General features: G+C 43.7%; 1 protein-coding gene across 2 annotated transcripts in view; it reads left to right on the top strand.

The window, feature by feature from the left end:
• The first annotated feature begins 8119 nt into the window (after positions 1-8119).
• Positions 8120-20862, top strand: part of ELK3 (ETS transcription factor ELK3) — a 65977-nt gene continuing 53234 nt past the window's right edge. Inside the window, exon 1 of one of the 2 annotated variants that reach the window (XM_019446497.2) lies at positions 8120-8252. The gene's annotated coding sequence lies outside the window, so the exon portion shown is untranslated. The remainder of the gene's footprint in view (positions 8253-20862) is intronic. The other variant, XM_019446496.2, reaches the window with a different exon arrangement.

Genomic DNA, 20862 nt, shown 5'->3' with positions numbered 1-20862 from the left:
CTGACTTCCTTGTTTGGGGGCTTCCTCTTGATTGCAAGGAGTACGAGGTTCAGGGCCAATGTGGGGGAAACACCCTCTCCCCATCTGTGTGCTGGGCCACAAGGGGAAGAAGTACTTGGTTTCAGAATATCCTGAAATTTCAGGTGAAACAACTTCATTTATTCTGATTTTGTGTCAGATCTCTCACTTGGCTCCAGCCTCCTCAGACAAAGCCTATCAACCCATGCAAATAGACCCTTGAGAAGGGATTGAATCATTGTGGTTGGCCCTGGAGTTTTACTTGCTCTGAAGACTCCTACTCTACTATTATCTCTGGCAAGCCTAGTTGTGGCCCCTGGCCTTCCTTTCCTGCTCTCAAATTACTATTCTCTTTTGAATTTCAGGGATTTTTAAAAGGTGATAATCAACCTCCAGTCCCTTAGCTTTTTCTACCATTAAGGAGTTAGTTTTGAAACCCCCTAAATAGCCGCTTACCCATCTTTGCCATTAATGCACAGCATGACGTCCTACCTACCCACCAGGTATCTCCTGGGCTTCCTCTGTCTGATGCTGCCTGAAAAAGAAGGATTGCAGTTTCCTACAAAGTCGTATGCAACCCGTGGGATCAAAACAAGAGATTGAAATACCTTTTTTCTCGATCTACACATTTAAAATCCAAAGCAGTTGTTTATACCGGAACTCTGGGCATCACTGAAAGAGAAAAGGCCCAAGACCATTTGCATCTTTCTGGACGCCACATCTCTACAATGAAGGAAGTGATTTTGACCAGCAGCTCAGCACAGTGTCTCCGCTTCCCTCATCCTGGAAATTACAGCAGTGACTCACAGTTTGTGGAGTCGTGACACCCTAACACTGTATTTTATTCTCCCTTCCCCTCTACTGATGCAACGTAAACTTGGGGTGGATATGGAGGTTGCAGTGTTAATGAATTTCAATGAGTTTTGAAATTAAAAGATCTGAGGCTGGGAATCAGTTTTAATGCCCTGTGAGAGTCGCCAGTTGTCTTCCTCCCGGTGACTGTTCACATCTCAGTCAGTACTGTCCAACATCACTCACAATCTTTTGTGGTATATCATTCCTTGTATTAACAATACGCTGAACAATCCAACCAAAAAAGTGTTATTGATGAATTGATTGATTCCACAGCAACAAATTAGCATTTTGGGGCAGGCATTGGTGATACAGAGATGGAATGGGGGGGGGCACAGAGTAACAAGTTCTATAAATAATGCTAAGTCATAAAGTTCAAACACTATGCTCTGGGGGTTCAGGAGAAATGGCCTTGTACTTCATCTGGTGGATCTTGGAAGACTTCTCAGAGGAAATGGGGTCTGAGCTGACTCCAAAGGATGAAGAAGACATTTATAAAGGTTTCATGAGGAAAGAGGTTGTCTGGGCAGAGAAACACAGATTCCTAGGCTCAACCTCAGACTCTCAGGGCTGAGGCCCTGGTACGTTGGTTCTGATGTATAACCAGGGCTGGGAATCATCAGGAACAAAGGCGTAGATCTGGTCAGAGACGAGAGAAGGGCCTGAAAGGCTGTCTCAGATGCTGGGACCGTATTTTCCACCTTGTCAGAAGACCAAATAAGAGGAATTAAATGAAGCGCAGCAACTTGGTTTCCTCTGAAGATGAACTTCCTGGATGTGAAGTGTGTTAAAGGCACTAAGATTTTTACCCAGTGTGCCAAGGAAGGGCTTTCTCTGGAACATGGAAGAAAATGCAGTTAAAACCAAACCAAAAACCAAAACAGCAGAATCTCATTTGTCTCAGATGCCCTATGCCAGGGGTTGACAAACTCTTCTGGTAAGGAGTCAGAAAGTAAATATTTTCAGCTTGATAGACCACACAGTCTCTGTCACAACTATTCAACTATGCCATTGCAGTGCAAAAGCAGCATTAAACAACATGTAAGTGAATGAGCATGGCTATGTTCCAATAAAACTCTGTTTATAGACACTGAAATGTGAATTTCATATAATTTTACACGCTATAACATATTATTCTTCCTTTGATTTGTTTTCAACAGTTTAAAAAGGTGAATTCTTATTATTCATGACAGCCAAGTGGTGGAAGCAACCAAATATCAATCAACAGATGCACGGTTTTTTACAAAAAAAGTGGTATCGACATGCAATGGAATATTATTCAGCCTTGAAAAGGAAAGAAGTCCTGTCACGTGATACAAATGGCTGACTATTGAGGACATTGTGCCATGTGAAATCAGCCAGTCATGAAGAAATAAACACTGTATGACTCCATTTACATGAGATATCTAAAGTAGTCAAATTCATAGAAATAGAAAAGTAGAACAATGGTTGCCAGGGGGTGGGGTAAGGGAGAGTGGGAAGCTGTGTTCAATCGATCTACGGCTTCAGTTTTGCAAGATGAAAAAGTTTTAGAAATTGGTTGCATAACAACGGGAACACACTGAATTGCACTGTGTACTTGAAAGAAGTGATCGATTTTTTACAATATATGTTGAGGGTAGAGCTAGCAGAATTTGTGGGTGGGTCAGACAGGTATTCTAAAGGAAAGAAAGAGGAGAATTATGAATAGGTGCCAGGTTTTTGGCTGGGACACACGGACGAATAGAAGTGCCACTTACTAAGATGAGAAAGTCTATAAGAGGAGCGGTTTGGGGGAGGTTTGAGATGATTTTAGGACATATTACATTAAAAATGCTTATCAGAAATCCACTTGATGATGTAAAATAGGCATGGGATTTACAAGTATGGAATTAATGGGAGGGGTCCAAGCATAAGTTATAAATTTGAGAGAGAACAATGAGTAGAATGTGCTTAAGATCATAAGACTGGATGAACTTACCAAGGGAGAGAGTATGAGACAGAGAAAAGAAAATCCATTATTGCTTCCTGAAGTTCTCCGCCATGGAGGAATCAGGGAAATGGCAAGGAGAACACAAAAAACACTGAGAAGCAGTGGTCAGAGGGAATGAAAACCAGGTATGTGTACATTTATAAATGGCACGCAGAGAAATTTCCAGGTTGCTGATGGGTCAAGGAAGATGAGGACTGAAAACTGACTATTGGCTTAACGACACTGAGGTCACTGAGGCATTGATAGAGTAGTGGGTTCAGGAAAGAATTAGAAGGGGGAACATAGTGACCGCATGCATAAACCACCCTTTCAAAGATGAGAACTAAAAATAGAGGCGTATCATGAGAGGGAATGTGGTCAAGGTGTTGTGTATTTTTTTTTAAGATTGGAAAAATTACAACATGCTGGCATGCTGTTGGGAATAGTCCAGTACAGAGTAGAAACTGACAATGTGGAAGTGATTAAAGAGTAGCTGGGGCAATGAGTTTGAGTAGATGGAGGCAATCTGATGGAGTAGACAAATGAAGGGTCAACCCTAAGTAGGAACATGGAAAGTGAATCCAAGGGAAGGTAGCATATATGGCTACAAAAGCAGGTAGACAGGTAGGGAGATCATGTGGGATTTCTCTTCTGATTGTTTTGATTTTTTTTTCCAGTGAAATGGGATTGCAAGGTCATCAACAGGGAGTAGGATGGGATAGGAAGTTTTGGAGTTTTGAAGGAGTGTAGGAAGAATTAAATAAGTGTGAGCATGCAAGAGTGACTGAATAAAAACTTGTAGCATTGACTAATTCTTGGATAGATTATATTAATGTGAAAACATTCATCATTGTTTCCTACTAGCTGCTCCTTACCAGGCTTTCCCTGTAGGAGCATTACAGTTCCCACATCATTGATGTTAAGCTTGGCCAGATGACTTTCTTTGACCAATGAAATATTAGTGGAAGTGGCATGTACCATTTCAGAAGAGAAAAAAAAAAATGGCACATTTTATGTTGTTTTTTTTGCCACAATTAAAAACTCTTAAAAGAAGTCAATTCTTCTTCACTTGAAAGTCATACAGAAACAGGCAGCAGGCCCTGTTGGCTGTAATTTGCCAAACTCTTGCCAATGGGTGGCCAGTCCGAGGGCAAAAAAGATGGTCTGAATCAATGCTTCTCAAATGTCCCCATTGAAAGACCTCTAACAACACAAAAGGAGGAAAGCAGACTCCCACAGGGGTCTGCCTACAAGTCTATAAAATTCTTTTAAGTACTCTTTCAAATGAAGTTCATGAATGTCTTTGAATCCTAGTCTATAACACATGTTGTTTTAATGTAAAATTGGCATTCACTGTAAAAATCAGTAAAAACTGACGCTCATGCAGGCTCAAAGACGGTGAGTGACTTAGTCAAGTCCCATAGCTAGGACAAGTCAGGTATGGGACTGGATCCCAAAACTCCTGATTCCAAATGTATACTTTCCACCCAAATAGGCTGCCTTTCCATCAGGCTTTGGTTCTCCATTCCCAGCCCCTAAATATCCCTCCATTATAGACGCAGTCTTCAAAGTAGTGATGGCAACCCACTTTTGAGTCTCTTCCAAAATTTATTAATTCATGTTTAATACCATCAATTCATAAGTTTTATATATGATTTGTTCTGCTACATTCTAGAATATTTTAGTTGATATATTCTAAAACTCATTTTCATCTCTTGCCCTATCTAATTATGCTTCCTCATCCATCTGTATTTTTTTTTTTTTACTTTTCATAGCATCCCATTCTGTTATACATTGTGAAATGTTAAATTATGAAGGACCTGACAGATTTGCTATTTTTGTATATCCAGCATCCATTTTTTTCTTGTGGTAGATTGTATTACTTGTTTAGAATTCTCCCTTCCCTCCTTGTCCTTCCCCTAGTCCCATTGACTTTAGACTTGGCCATATGACTTGCTTTCCCCAATGGATTGTGAGTGAAAGTGAGGGTGTGAGAGTCCTAAGCAGAGGTTTTAAGAGACCTCATGTGTCTCTACTCATCTCTCTTGACCTCCTGGCTTCCTAGGGAACCATATGTCTCAAGTCGAACATATTCCTTCAGCCTAGGTCCCAAAAGGAAAAGATAGGTGAAGCAGACCAGAACCCAGCTAACCATACCCAGCTCACTGAGGGTTGGAGTTTTTTTGTTACACTGTAACAAACACTGTCCAGCAAAAGCTGACTAATACATCCCTTCTTTTGGAATGAGGGTTTTTATTTTCTTCTGGAAACCCAGCCCTCCTCCACTTTTTATCCATAGGGTTTCGTTGGGCTGACCCTCCTCCATCCAGCCTCAGCACCCTCCATCACATTATGCTGACTAACTTCCATCTCTGTTGAGATCTCAGCTCTTCTCATCAAAGCTGAGAGAGACTAACACTTTCTTGGCCAGCAGAAATTAATAGTTAACTCCTGTTTGTTTTGCAAGAAAAGCATAGAAAGAAGAGTGTGGATCATACAACACTAAATGCCACACTTCTTGGCTACTTTTTGATAGTGGGCAGGAAGCATGGAAAACAAATAGCACTTGTTTTGGACTTAAAGTTTGTATCTCCCAAAAATTAACATCGAAGCCCTAACCCCCAATGTGGTGGTATTAGGAGGTGGGGGCTTTGGGAAGTAATTCGCTTGAGATGAAGTCATGAGGGTGGAGCTCCCTCAGTGTCCTCATGAAAAGAGACACCAGAGAGTTTCCCTCCTCTCTCTCTCCCCACGTGTCTACTGAGAAAAGGCTATATGGGGTCCATGCTCGGCAGAGCGTTCTCACCAAGGACCACATCTGCTGGCACCTTGATCTTGGACTTCCCACCCACCAGAACGATGAGAAATAAATGTCCATCACTTAAGTCACCCAGTCTATGGCATTTGTGATAGCATCCAAGTAACAGCAGTTTTCCCTTAGAACGCCAAGGACAGAACCTGGAAACACATAAAAGTAAAAGTTATTCCCTGTGCTTTGAGGAAGAGCAGAGTCAGCTCTGAATTACTCATTCATATGGAGAGCTGGGAGTAGTGGTGTGGACAATCTAAAACACCAGAAAAACTTCAGAGGTCTTCATTTGGCCTGAGAAACCCTAGGGCCGTCCATGTTTCATGTGTACTTGAAACAGGGAAGCATTTCTTCGGAACAATCAAACTGCCTGATGAAAGCATGTACACCTTTTCTCTCATACATACTAGGATTCTCCAAAGATTTACTGTGAAAAAAAAAAATACAATAAAAATCATGAAAGCTACCGGCTTTGAATATACTTATGTTTGGCTTTGGCTTACACTTTTTAAAATAAAGCGATGGTGGTGTTCTCAATTGTGTGTGAGTGATTTTTTTCCTCCCTGAGAAGTATAATAAAATAAGTTTACATTCTCCAAGTCTACAGATTGCTGGATCACACGGGGACATGGAGTGAACTCTCCTGAGTGACAAGAGAAGCCAACTAGGAATTATAATAATCCCTAAGGTGGAAAATTAGCTGTAGAAAATCAGGGGCTGATAAACAGCTCTCCTCCCCATTCCTTCTCCTGCTTTTGCGCCCTCTTAGCTTGCCCTCACCTCATGTTTTCCCACCCTTCTCAGAGACCTGGTGGGCCATGTCTCACCTCTCTGAACTATCCATACCAGCCAGGAAGCAAATGCTTTGGAATGGACTCAGGTGCTCTGACAGGCACTTAGGGGTTGAGAGCTGGTACCCACTTGAGTAAAATACAATGCCTGCCCTTTAGAAGCCCACAGTTAGTAGACAGAAGTGAGAGATTCACAAACAAATAGTCGTTAGAAAAGACTGCAAAAATAAGAAACCAAGTGGAGGAACTCTTAGCATGTGTTCCTTTTGAAAGGACTCACGCCCTGTCCCTAGGGAATCTGACTTGATTGGTTTTGGTTGTGTATAGAGACCAGTAGTTTTTCAAACTACTCCCCAGGTGATTCTCACAGGAAGCTTGGGCTGAGTCAGGAATTCTGGCAGGTGAGACCCAGGTGACCTGTAGTCTATCAGCCCCAGCCCCCCATGGGATGCTGGTACACACTCAAGTTTGAGAACCATCCGGCTGTCCTGCTAAGGGGTGGAGGCACAGAAATGGAGGGCTTCTGGAAGGTGAGCAGTTGGGGTGGAGCACAGTGCTGGGGGTGAGGGACCCTTTCACAGACCCCCTCCTCCTAAGAGCAGTCTCAGGGCAATGGACAAATTCTCCAGTGACAGCCTGGCCTGAGTCCTCTGGGTGGGCCGTCCTTGAGAGATCCTGTGGCGTATAGTCCTGTCTGGCGACCACAGAGCCTCCTTCTGAAGCCTCAGTCACTCGGGCCCCCTTGGTGGCTGCTCCTTTCCCTCCGGAGCTCCTTTGCAGGGCAGGGAAGGTTGGGCCTGCGGTAGGCCATAGTAAACGGCCAGAAAGGTCTCTTCCTGACAAATCCTGGCTTCCAATTTATGGCTCCTTATTCTTTTCCCCAAAGTGGGCCCCCTACTCTGAGCTCTGGCTTTTTTTTTTTTTTTTAAACTCTAGACAGAAACTGTGTCCATCCCTAGACAGAAACCGTGCCTCCTTTTCTGGACATCAAAACATCTCCTCCTAAGCAATCACGTCCCCACCGACGATAAAAGCAGCCCTTTGCCCAAAGCCACCCAACTCTGCACCCCACTCCCCGTGCCCCACTGCCCCACAACTCAGCCATCCCAGCTAACAGAAAACAGCCAAGTCTAGCGGCCTCCTCGCTTTGGGCCTTCCAGCCCAGGCCAACTGGGCAAGACACGACCCCACTGCAGTGCTCAGCGCAGAGACCCACCCCCCCCTCCTCCCCGCTCAGGGGAAAGGAGGGATCCTCGGGTCCACCGCAGCCGGGGGTCCCCACCCGCGCGCCGGGGGGCCGCTTCTCTGGGTTTCTGGCCAAGCAGTCCCCGGCCTTGGGGAGGGGCTGCGGCCGCCCGGAGTCACAGAGGGTCCGGAGGCTCCTCCCCTGGGGTGGCCGAGCAGGAAGCGGGGCGCGCGGCGGGCGGGGGCGCGGCGCGGTGCGGGGCGAGCGCGCGGGGCGCAGGCGGCGGAGTATGCGCGGGCCTCGGCGGCCAGCCCCGGCGCACAGCCGCGGCCGGGGCGCGCGGCGCGGGGCGGAAAAGCCTGTTTACACAGACTGCACACCGCCTGGGGAATAATGCAGTAAAGGAAGTGAGCCGGCTCGGCCTGACTGCTCCAACTTCCTGCTCTCACACACACACCAGAGGAAAAAAAAAAAAAAAAAAAGAGGAGCGAGAGAAAGAAAAAAAAAGGGGGAAAAATCAGGATCTCATTACAAGAGCAACAGACCGTCTGCAGACGCCTGTCAGCATGGAAAGTCGGGGGCTTTCGCCCGGTTCCTCCTAGAAATTCCCCCGAAGAAGGATCTTGAAAGCTCCCCCACATCTGGGTAGGTAGCAGGGGTTTCTGCCTGTTGCTCGGACAGTTGCAAAGTTTCGTCGGGGGTGCTTTTTCTTTCTTTTCTTTGGCTTGGTGGGGGTGGGGCTGGTGGGCGCCGCGGGGTGGGCTGCGGGCCTGGGAAGGGGGCGCCGAGGGGGATGCTCCTGCGCCCGCGCCGCCCGCCCGGCGGGAGCTCTGCGCCGCGTCCGACCCCGCGCCGGCGGCACCCTGCCCTGGGGCTGCGCTGCAGCTCGGAGGAGGGGGCGCGCGGGGGGTGGGGGGGAGGAGGGGACGTGGAGACTTGGGGTCCCTGGGAGGAACGGCGGCGGGACGGGCTGCGTGCCTGGATTTGGGCCACCGCCGACCTTCCAACCGGGGCTGGCATTCTCCTGGGGTGGCAGTGGGCACCGACGCTCCGATTCGGGGAGAGGACAGGGGTGGAGGGGGAAGCGGAGGGCGTGGGGAACGAAGACGTGGGGCTGGGGGTCGCTTCCATTCTCGTTCGGCAGGTGACCCCCGCCCGGGTCACCGCCCCAGGTGCACGCCCAGGTGGACCTTTAAAAGCCAGTGGAGTCTTTACTGGACACGGTTTGGGCAGAGGATCGGGGCAGGAGACGGTCTTGGAGCCCCCAGCTCTTTAGGAAGGGGCTCTTCAGCTTGCAACTGAATGTTGGCCTGTAATGCTACTTAACTTTCGGGAGGAGGAATTAAAATTTTGGAGAGTTAAAGAAAAATAAGAGGTCTCGGTTTTGTTATATTTTCTGAACCGAACCTTCGTGAGGACAAGCTGCATTTAGGTGGCGGGTGGGGGTGGGAGTAAGAAATGTTATTTCAGAAACTGCAAAAGGGGCTTTTTAGAAAAAAAAAAAAAAACGAGTGTCGGGAGAGTTTCTGGCTTGTCTGGAAACGGCAAGACTAATTGCCATGCGCTTCCGCTTTGAAACTGGCAGCAGACAGCATCTTGAAAATGACTCACTAGAGGAGCTCACAAAGAAACTGGTTTGCTCCTTCTCAGGTTTATGTATTTGTGCCTTTTACAGTTTCCTTTGTAGTGTTCGAGGGGTCCCCCGCCCCTTCCCCGCCGGCCCCCTCCTACCCTCCCGCTTTTGGAAGCCCCTGGCCGGTCTTTAACTACCCCCAGCACCCCAGCCCGACGGGGGCTGGGGGAGGCTGAGTTGTTTTTGGAAGTTGGCTGGGGAGAGGGTTAAAGGGATTCTGCTGCTGCAGGGGGAAAAAGTTCCCTGAATTTTCCACTGGCTGCTGCAGGAAGAGAGAGCCCCTTTAGTCATTGCTAAGTAATGTCTGCACACACACCAACTAATCTCATTAGGAGTTTCCGCTGCTCGGCACAGGAGGGGTTTTGTGCAGCCACTGTCAGCCCAGGGAGCCCTGTGCTGCAGAGGGAGACAAGTTACGGCTTTATTTACTTAGAGGTGCAGCTGGCCAACAACCTTTTCAGGGCACTATCTTGAAACTTTGAAGTCACTTTGGCCATTTTGGATTTCAGACTTACAGGTTTTTCTTTCCCAGTTGTGTGTAGGGTGTGTGTGTGTGTGTGTGTGTGTGTGTAAAATTTCTATTGCCCAAGCAGCTTAAACACACCCATCCTCTCTCTTCTGTGCTTATGTCTTTGTTGGAGGGGGTGTGGAAGGTGGGGAGCCAGAGGAGATGAGAAACTAAGCATGTTCCAGGCATATATTAATGAACTCAAATCGATTTCTGAGCCTTATTGCTTTATTGCCAAACAAAATACCCTCTGATCTCTCTCCCTTTTTCTCTGTCTGTGACACACATTTATTTGGGATAGGTCAGTTATGGGTTTCACTTTATGGGGATTATAAAATTACAAATTGTGTTAGGAGGGCATGTGGGTCAGACAGTTAAGAAGACTGTCCATAAGTGTTTTTAGAGTTTCCAGTAATGATCCTGCCTGCAAAACCCCCTGATGGTCTTTCTGTGCCAAATATAGCAAAATAGCAAAGGCCTTCTGGCCTTTTTTTTTTTTTTTTTTCCTTTTTAAACCTTTAAATGTTGGAAATGTGTAGAGTTGCTAAAAAGGGTAAAGAATTTTAAGGAACCTGATTGGAACTGTGGGGTTGCTTTATTGACAAGAACCTGTTGCTGGGGACATACTCTTGAGGGTTTTTGAAGTGTTGGTGTTTCTCTTATGGTCACAAAGCATGTCCTGAAAACAGCTCAACTAGGGTGTGAGTCAGTGGACACAAGTACAGATGTCCCTAACATGGTGCCTGGCACAGAGTAGATGCTCAATAAATTGTTGCATTGAAATCTGTGAGTAGGATAACAGAACTTACAATAAATAGATAAGGGAAAAAAAGCTTTCCAAAGGCTCAAGAAAGGCCCCTTTGAGCAAACTACAAACCAGTCTGGATAAACAGACTTTCTGGAGTAATTTTCTCCCCCAGATGACATTTGGCAATATCTGGAGACATTTTGGTTGTCTTAACCAGAGGGGGTGCTGTTGGCATCTAGTGGGGTAAAGAATTAGGAATGCTGGTACACATCTGGCAAAGTACAGAACAGCCCCCCAAAGTAATTTTCCAGCTCCAAATGTCAGTAGTGGCCAGATTGAGAAGCTTTATTTACATTAACGATGATAAGTCTTTTATAGGCAGCCATTCAATGGACAGGACATTTACAAGTTATAAGTTGTACTTTTCTGCCACATATGTAATACAGTGTGCGTGAATTTTCTCTCCCTTTCTTTTTTGGTCAGTAATACATAATAGAAGGACATTTAAGTGATGAATTGTGATGGTTTACCTTTGTGAGCTGAATTAGACCATCTCTGAACCTCGCTCACTTGATACTAATGCTTTTTGGACCAGAACGGCAATAGCCCAGATAGGGAAAGTAGTGATTTTTCAGCCCTGTTTGAATTTTGGAGTTTCCTAAAACATTTATTAAAGATCTCTTTTTCTTATTTAAAAAAATTAATAATTCAAAACTGTAATATACAGTAAATGTAAGTCTGAGATCATATATTGAAATTTATATTTGTAATAACTTTTTGGAACTTGAATCTTTTCCTGAAATCGGTTTTAAAGTCCTTCCAGTCAGTGCATATAAATTAAAATATTCCTTTCTTAGCTGTCAGATACTGGGTTTTGTGTGTTCTGTGCTACCCAATTATTTTTATATACCTATCCAATTCAAAAAACCAATATGGTTATAGAACATTACCTACTGACAAACCCAAAACACTAACAGAAAATTGTCCAAGGATGTGACTTCCCGGAGTAGAGTCCTTTTTCTTTTTTCTTTTTTCTTTTTTTTTTTTTGGTGATGGTGAATTACTGCCTATGAATTAATACTGCTTTGCTCCTTTCCAGTCCTAGGGAATGATTCAGCCATCTCCATGTTCTCCAGACCTGGGGTTCCTCATTAAACTTTAAAAGAAATGGGTTCTCTATTCTGGCTGTGCCCTGGCTGCAGGCAGCTGGCTTCTGCCCCTTCATGAGGGCCTGCACCTACACATACACACACACACACACACACACACACACACACACACACACACACACACACACGGGAGCAACACGGGTCATTTGAATGAAGGACCCCACTCCTGTCAGATTTTTCTGTATGTTTCCGGCAAGAGCTTTTTATGTCCTGGTTATCCATAATTCCCCCTTTGTAGATTGATTTATAAGTATATTTGAGATCACACTAGCATAACAATATTTTCTAAAAGTCAGGAGGTTTTACTTCTGTTTTAAAAAATAGTTAATGTGAGGGGCGCCTGGGTGGCTCAGTTGGTTAAACGTCCAACTTCAGCTCAGGTCACGATCTCGCGGTCCGTGAGTTCGAGCCCCGCGTTGGGCTCTGGGCTGATGGCTCAGAGCCTGGAGCCTGCTTCCGATTCTGTGTCTTCCTCTCTCTCTGCCCCTCCCCCCTTCATGCTCTGTCTCTCTCTGTCTCAAAAATAAATAAAACGTTAAAAAAAAATTAAAAAAAAATAGTTAATGTGAATTACGTTAGGAAGAGTCAGAAAACCACGAAGAAAAATATAAACATCTCCCATAATCCCACCGTTGACATTTTGGTGTATATTTTTTCAGTCTTCTACAATGTGTGTGTGTGTATGGACACACACCCACGTACATGCACACATACATAAAACTTTTCATTGGAGTCACACTATACTTGCTGTTTTATAACTTATTTTTACTTAACATATCATGTAACAGATTTTCATAACTAGTACCAAGACTAAAATTACTACACATAGAGCATATATTTATTGATCTAATAAATGTGTTGACTCAACAGTGGATTGACATAATTTCTACATGGACTTGTTCAGTGTTTTTGTCTCTGCGGCTCCAAGTAATGTCCTAAGAATGCTGACCTCTTAAAAGACTGAATTCATATGTGCTGTGAAATTTGGGATTTTGATGAGTTTCTCTATGATTTAAGAATGAGTCATAATTTGCAGTAGAATATCAAGATGTAGTAACAGGAAGTCCAGGGCCCTACACATCAAAATAGAATGTTAGATGATGAAAAAAGAGAAGCTAGGTTAAACCGAAAATATACCTTGAGCTTTAAAGAGGGAGGAAGAGGTCTCTTGCACACTGAGACAATTCTTAGTTATTAGTGTTTCATTTTATATCCAGAGAGTTTCCAAACTTTGAAATTGGTGTTTTAAATGGATTCGTATCTCAAGATTACTATTGCTCATGGCCAGTTTGAATTAAGATCATCCAACTTTTTGGTTGAAACTGCAGCAGTGAGACTATGACAACTGTCTTTACCACCAAAAGTGCAGCCCCAGGAAATTGAGTTATCAGCGTGTGTGAGTGTGTGTGTGTGTGTGTGTGTGTGTGTGTATAAAACCATCTGTTAACGAATCCTAACCTTCAACAATGGTAGATCATTCAGTTTAAGTAACTAGTCTGGGCAGAAATTTGACTCCTTATGACTCCTGCCTATAACCAAAATAAAAATGGCCTTTCATCCATTACCTGAAACTTAACATATGTGTCAGCAGTTTAAAAATAAACCTTGAATTGGTCATTTCAATAAATTGTAATTTGGTGTGAATTGCCACTAGAAATTAGTAACTCATCGATGATATGTTTCAATTTGCATTTCCTGGAAGGTAGTTATTCAATTCTAAGAATTAAGTGGGGTTATTTTATAATTCGTAAGACTTATTTGTATATTTTTAAAGAAATTAAGATGATGGTTATACTAACATTCTAATTTGAATTGGACTAAAATTAATTTACTCACATATCTGCTCTAAAAAAGGCTCTAAAGCACATGGTATCGTAAGTATCTTTAAAGATACCATATCTAATAATAATTCCTAATTTTCCACATATAAATATGGGAATGATGGGGTAGATATAAAACACACTTACCTAATGCCTTCTCTTAGACTGGGGTCAGGAGTCCTTTACTCCAAGCAGTAGAACAAGGAATCTGAGATCGTAGGTGTCCTTTTTTTTTTTTTTTTTTAATTGGGGTATAATTTCATACATGGAAATGGACAGATCTTCAGTGTTTTTGTATATATCCAGGAGATCTATACCCCTTACCTTCAAATATAGAATATTTCTACCACCCCAAAACATGCCCTAGCTATTTCTTTTTGTTCTGACAATTTCATGATTCCACCATGTAGGTTATTAAACCCCAGAACACCTTCATAAAATACTGCAGTATTTTTATTTAATCTGCTTGGTTAAACATAAATCACTAAAATGTGTAGATTTCCTCAGCAATAGGATAGGAGGAAAAGTCCCTTCTACATTATTTAATACCACTTAAGCTAACCTAAAGTAATCTGTGTGCTGCAGGAAAAAAGTAGATTCCTTTAAAACCAGTTGGGTTGAGGGGTGCCTGGGTGGCTCAGTTGGCTGAGCGTCCGACTTCAGCTCAGATCATGATCTCACAGCTCATGAGTTCGAGCCCTGTGTCAGGCTCTGTGCTGACAGCTCAGAGCCTGGAGCCTGCTTCAGATTCTGGGTCTCTCTCTCTCTCTCTCTCTCTCTCTCCCCTCTCCCATTCATGCCATCTCTCTCTGTCTCTCAAAAATAAATAAACATTAAAAATAATCATAATAAAAAAAAAGTTGGGTTGAGACACTATCCCTCCATCTTCCTGGAACTCAGTTTTCCAGCTGGATGGTGAAGTGATCCAGGTAGAGAGACTGGGGTAATCCCTTTCAAGCCAAAAGTTGTGTTGTACTATTTTTTTGGAGTAAGGAACTTGAATTCTTCTAAAAGTTGTGAAAATGTGAAAATTTTTGCTGTCCTCTGCAAACAGCCAACTTTCAGACATAACACAGCGATTTAAGTGAAGTATTCTGTGGTTGGAAAAGGGGTTCCCCATAAATTTCCCCTTCAATCCCATTCTGGCCCCTTGCTGAGTGAGGAACACTCAAGGAAAGGTTGGTATTAGCTGCTGTGCTTCATTTCCTTCTTTTTTTAAGGTTTGTGACCAGCATCACAATATCTAAATGGCTTACGGTTGGTCATTCTTGGAGACACCAGTGACTGTGTGTGGGTCATATGCTGAGTAGGCCCAGATAGGATTTTGATCACAAGGTTTAGTCCCTGCTCCTTCCTTCCTATAGTCTTTGAAAATGCTGTCCATCCTCCACTGCTGTGTCTGAGGGGGTCCCCTGTTCCTTCTTGCCTTCTCTAGTCCCTTGTCTACCCACAAGCTGGAGTGATCCTTTATACACAGGTCTGACTGCCTCACGCCTTTGCTTAAAATCTCCCAGTGGTTTCTGCCAGGGTAAAGACCCAAATCCTTAATGTAAGCTGTGATTTGGGCCAGCCACGCTAGCTTTTCATCCATTCCTCAGACCAGTCGTGAGCTCTTTGGCCACTGGGCCTTTCCAAATGCTGTTCTCTCTCCTGGGAATTCCCTTCCCTGCCCCCACTTGCATAGATTGTTCTCACTCTGTTGCCAGTTTGTAGCCATCCTTCAAGGCTCAGCTCCCACTGTCATTTGGTCATCAGCCCCGGCCTCTGGAACCCCTGCCACCTTTATTTACAGGTTTTCTCATTGACCTGAATTCTCCCTCTCCAAATTCTTACTATCCAAACGTAGGTAGTGAACACTTTGTGATCTATATTTCTGGAGATGGGTCTGGTGTCCCTGATTATTCATTGATACTCATTATTCCGAACTCAGGAGCCAAGTAGATTTGATGGCACAGCCTCCCTTGTTACCCGAAGTCTCTGCCAAACCCTTGAATCCATTAGATTCGGAGAGTGAGGGGTACCCGCGCATGAAAGCGCCATGATGTGTTTCACGTCTGTGAAGTCTGGAAGCTCCTTTTGGGCCTGTTCTGTTTTTCTCATCCTTGTATTCATCCAGCACGTTGTCCAATACCTGGCATTCATTGAATTAGAAACAATCTGAAGGGGAAAAAACTTGCCACTGGACTTGATAAAGCACTTTATTGCTATGCATAAATCCAACCCTCTCCCGGACAGTGAATTATTTGGGATTAATAAGAGGCATATTTCTTGGTTAAATCATAAAGCCAGCCAGGAAGAAACTCTATAGAGGATATGTCATTTTCCAGAGTTTTTATCCAGACTTATATGAACGGTACAGAAAACAAGTTTGTTAATATCTGAGAGGACAAACCTCAGCCCTGTTGCTGATATCGGTGTTATTCCTGGAATGGTTGGCATAGGTCAGTACAACTTGGAAGGATCTTGATGTAAAATTCTTTCCATGTTAAAATTGATCATTGTATAGCAATCATCATTAGTCTTTATCAAGACTTCAATTGACCAAGTTTTCATAGTTCTTTAGGCTGAATTCCATAATATTTACAGTTCCAAGTCCTTCACTTATACTAAAACCCGCGTGTGTAGCTTTTGTTTGTAACTTTTTGTAATTAACGGATGATGTTGCTGATTAATTTTTAAAATAACAAAAGACTCTGCCTGTGTATTTGAAGGGATGAATGACTAATATCTACATTGCTTTTAGTGGAGGAAGGCTAGCTCTGCTGAATTTCAGCTGGTTTTGCCAAATAGCAGTTTGTTGATAGTCAAACCTTGATTAACCGGAACGTATGATTAAGCAGATTTCTCTTTCTGCAGTTAACTGTCAGAAGAGAAGGATCAAAACAACAACAGCAGAATAAGCCCCAGAATTTATTCCAGGATGTGCTCCTGGGTAACTTCAGGAATTCTCTGTAGGAATTAATTGCCAGGATTCTCCTACACTATCTGCACCTGCAAGTTCTCTTCATCCTCAGTAAGATGATACCAAGGCCCGGAAAGGTCAGAATGCTCGATTAAGCAAGAAAAGGGGTAGACGGTCATCCAGTTTCTGAACACTTAGAGTTAAGAAGAGCGCTTCTCTGGTTAATACTCAGTGAACTGGAAATATAGTCTCCCCACTATCTCCTTATTGGAGTTTGGAAATTTTTCCTTTAAAGGCTAAAATATAAGCCTTGGTGATTGGAGTTCACTTGAAAGTGAAAAAGATAAGCATTGACAGGAGTGTGTGTGTGTGTGTGTGTGTGTGTGTGTGTGTGTGTCTGTCTGTGTGGGTATGCCTCCACATATGTTGGCAATAAGAGGGATGCAGGCATCTAAGAGAACATGGTACTGTATAATCTCAGTTTGTGCTCCTTCTACATCCAGAGCCACTGTTCTCCTGTAGGATCTGAGCCCTAATTCTGTACAGAGGACGGGAGCATAAGGGAACATTTGCTAAAGTTCTCATCCAAAAGCACCATTATTTCACTGTGAGAACCCAGAGAAAACTTGGATTTTTAAAAAATATAATGCATAGGAGAGGAGAAAGTGAATATTCCTGATAATTTCAGCAGGTCCCATTAAGAACATACAAGAAGAGACCAAACCCTTCAGTAGTCTTTGGAACACCATATATGGATGCAGGTTTTGCATTTTTAAATCTTCTGGAATCTAGAATCCATGAGCGTTAGTAGGGAAGTTATTTCTGCTAATCCAAGCCCTGATCCAAGATACTGATCACTTAGACCAGAAGGTGTTGGGTGGTAGAGAATTACTTTTTACTTCTATTTCATTTTTTCTTTTTAAAAGTATTTTAGAACGAATATCTCCAAATTCTACAGGTGACATTCTGAGTGCAGGTCGGGAACTGATTAAGCCCCAAGCAGACCTAGGTTGTCCCATCCATGCTGAGCCTGTAGCAGAGGGCTAAATTCATCTTTGAGAGTCAAGGCAAAAATACCACTCGGCCCTCGACATTCCCTGACTTCGCTTCATTCACTTCTTTGGGTGCTTTAGTGCTAATTCTCAGTTTGGCATTTAGGATACTTGGATAAATTGAGCAATTTTGAGTGGTGATAACATTTTCTTAAAGTGAATTACTTTCATTACAAAGGTATGGGCTATTAGAAGATGCCTTGAATCAAACAAATGACCCACGTACATGGAGGTTCTCCAGAGCTTAGAGTGTTTGCTCTTAAATAAGGGCATTGCCCTGCTCTGATTTAAATCAGAGCCGAACCACAAGCACAGCATCCTCTTCCAGCCTTGGCCACATCCTTTGCTTTTTTTTTTTTCTTAACCTAAATATTAAGACCTACTAATTTGACTTTGGAAAAGTAGAAACTTTAAGACCTTGACATAGGAGATCATATATGCTCCAGCTGATTAAAATGTAGGAAGGGTGACTTTCTTTAGCAAGAGGGAGAAGATCATCTACAGCAAGATCTGGCTGTTATTTTATTTTATTTTTTACAGTTAGTATACTCTTGTGGAACAATTATTGGAAGAGTAGAGTATCAAGTTGTGTGTGACATTCCAGGAAAGGGCCAAGCCAGGTTAGTGGATGGCAGCTTTCTGAATGGGAGGAAAGGGCCATCAAGACACTTTGGGGTATGTATCTGATGTGTGTTTCTGATGCCACCAACAGCCATTCTCTTCCATCAGATGTTTTTACAGAGCTCTTGAAGGTTAATATGTCTGCATTAACCAGACACAAATGAATAAATCATCGGTCTTCACTAGATGACAGTTCTAATGGTTTTTTTGTTCATTTATTCAGTACATTTGGGGGGTTGATAAATAGGTTTAAAATAACATGGCATTGGGCAAAGATTAGTTTTGAAATCACTCTTTGTCTATTTTTGCGACAGTTTTCTTAGAAATAACTGTACTCCACATGAAGATATTTTAAATGTGCTCCACTTACTGTAGCTTCTCGACCAGTCGGGCTCGATTTTAAATAGACGTTCAGTGGAAAATGAGATGCGTTTTGTGTGCCACTTTATCTTAATGCCATCATATTTTTGCTTTGTGTTAAAAAGAACTTGATTAGAAGTTATTTAAGTTTAGATGAAACTCTGCGTTTGGTACCATAATCACCATATGTAGCAAAATGTACAAAAATGTGAGAGAAACGTGCATGTGGAGCCCGTAAAAGCATAAAAGGGATAGTCTACCTTCACGGCTTGAGATGCAGCTAAAATCCCCCACAGGTGTCCACCACATGAGCAGGTGATGACATTTTGAAGACTGCAGAGTCACCGGTTTTTATAGATCCCTTGCAAAGTGAATATATTATCCCAACAGATTATGTAAAACTGGTGATGCCTAGAATTTGCATTTCCTAAACCATGAAAGAGTTTTGCTGAGAAGAGCACCCAACGAGAGCTGAGCAGCTGAAGTGACCACAGAATCTAGAAGCCGGAGGGGCCATTTCCTTGCTTAGCTAACCATCCGTGTAAGGCAGCGCCTTGTGCTTCTCAGCAGTCTCTAAAGATGTCACAAATACCGGTAACTCGTAACTATATTTGCACCAGTACTGTAAACAGCAGGACCCAGACACAAGCTGATGCCCGTATTATCCAGCTAAATCGCGGCATTTCCAGGAGCCATCACATTTTGGCCTATGTTAAATTTCAGAAACGGAAAGGAAGAATGTTTATAATATTAGCCATTTGTAAATTATCAGTGCAAGTATGCTAGATTATAAAGTTTTAACACTGATCATATACTTCTGAAGAATATCAAGATCCATTAACTAGTATCATTTTCTAGATATACTGTTTAAAAAAAAAGACCTATAAAATGGTTTCTGTAGATTTACTCCAGGAAGAGGGAAAGATAACTTTGCCAGGAGTGCAGATGTTGGGGACAGTGTCTTTTTTTTTTGTTTTGTTTTTAATGTTTATTTTGGGGGGAGAGAAAGAGAGAGAGAAGGAGGAACAGAGAGAGAAGGAGATACAGAATCCGAAGCAGGTTCCAGGCTCTGCTGACATGGGGCTCGAACCCAGAGAGAGAAAGAGAGAGAGAGAGAGAGAGAGAGAGAGAGACAGAGAGAAGGAGGAACCGAGAGAGAAGGAGATACAGAATCCGAAGCAGGTTCCAGGCTCTGCTGACATGGGGCTCGAACCCAGAGAGAGAAAGAGAGAGAGAGAGAGAGAGAGACAGAGACAGAGACAGAGACAGAGAGAAGGAGGAACAGAGAGAGAAGGAGATACAGAATCCGAAGCAGGTTCCAGGCTCTGCTGACATGGGGCTGAACCCACTAACTGTGAGATCATGACCTGAGGCAAAGTCCGCTGATTAACTGACTGAGCCACCCAGTGACTTAGCTATCCAGAAATGATAGAAGAAATGATACTTTATTACTTTAAGTTCTATAGAAAAGACCAGAAAAGTTGCTCTGGGAAGACCACGGCTTCTCTCCCTCTCCAGGCTGCTACTAGGGCCGTGAAGGAAAGCTGGAAGGAGAAGGTCAAGGGTTCCTAAGATTAGTAGCCTGATGTGTCATGCATGCGTGAGAAGCAGCCACTGGTGAAGAGAGACGTGTTCTAATGCTAGTAAATGAAGCAGAGACTGAACCACTCCTGGAGAGGGTGTGGGACCCATGGCGGCTTTGGCAGGACAGGGAGCAGAAACAGTGGTCATACTGGGGAGAGATTTGGAGGCACGGGAGAGATGGGCCAAGAGGAAAGGCTCTGTACCTTTCCCTGGGTGGAGCTAGGGAGGGAGAATTGCCGTGCAGATGTTGGAGGTGGCCCAGACCGGGTGCAGCCCGGCCAAGGGAAGAGGAAGGCGCACACAGGGTTACCTTTCTGTCAGGAAATGTCCAGAGCTGCAGCAGGTCTGGGATGCTGAGCACAGCTGTGCACATTTCCCCGTCCCCAGGGTCCCTTGGGACTCCTCCAGAGAGGAAGAGATGGTGTAGCAGCCCACACCTGACCCCACCGGGGCCTCCTTCCTCCCCCACCCCGGTGTCCGCTCAGTGTGTGTGGACACGTGTGAGAGAGATGGGGAAGATGATGTTGGTGATCCTTTGGCTGGGTGGCATTTGAGGAACAGTTCCAGGAAGAAGAGCACTGTTATTAGGCAAAACATATCGCTGCTTGCCATTGTTGGAAAAAGAAGCGGTGTCCAGGTTTTTAGTTAGAAGAGCTAAGGCTTGCATTTTCTTTGACTAAATGTATTTTATCTTGTGTGTGTGTGTGTGTGTGTGTGTGTGTGTGTGTGTATTTTTTTTCTAACGTTTCCACTGGGTGGTGCTGCGGGAGTTCCTACCTTTTGCCTTGGATCTACCCTTCCCAGAAAGACGCCTCTAAAGCATAATAGGAGGAAGTCCTGATTTAGAAAGATTTTACA

This window comes from Panthera pardus, unplaced genomic scaffold (assembly GCF_024362965.1).
Source record: "Panthera pardus isolate Hobbes unplaced genomic scaffold, ASM2436296v1 HiC_scaffold_6, whole genome shotgun sequence".
In the NCBI taxonomy this organism is placed as follows: Eukaryota; Metazoa; Chordata; class Mammalia; order Carnivora; family Felidae; genus Panthera; species Panthera pardus.
Note: the sequence above shows the minus strand (reverse complement) of the source record. Positions and strands in the feature narration are given on the sequence as shown.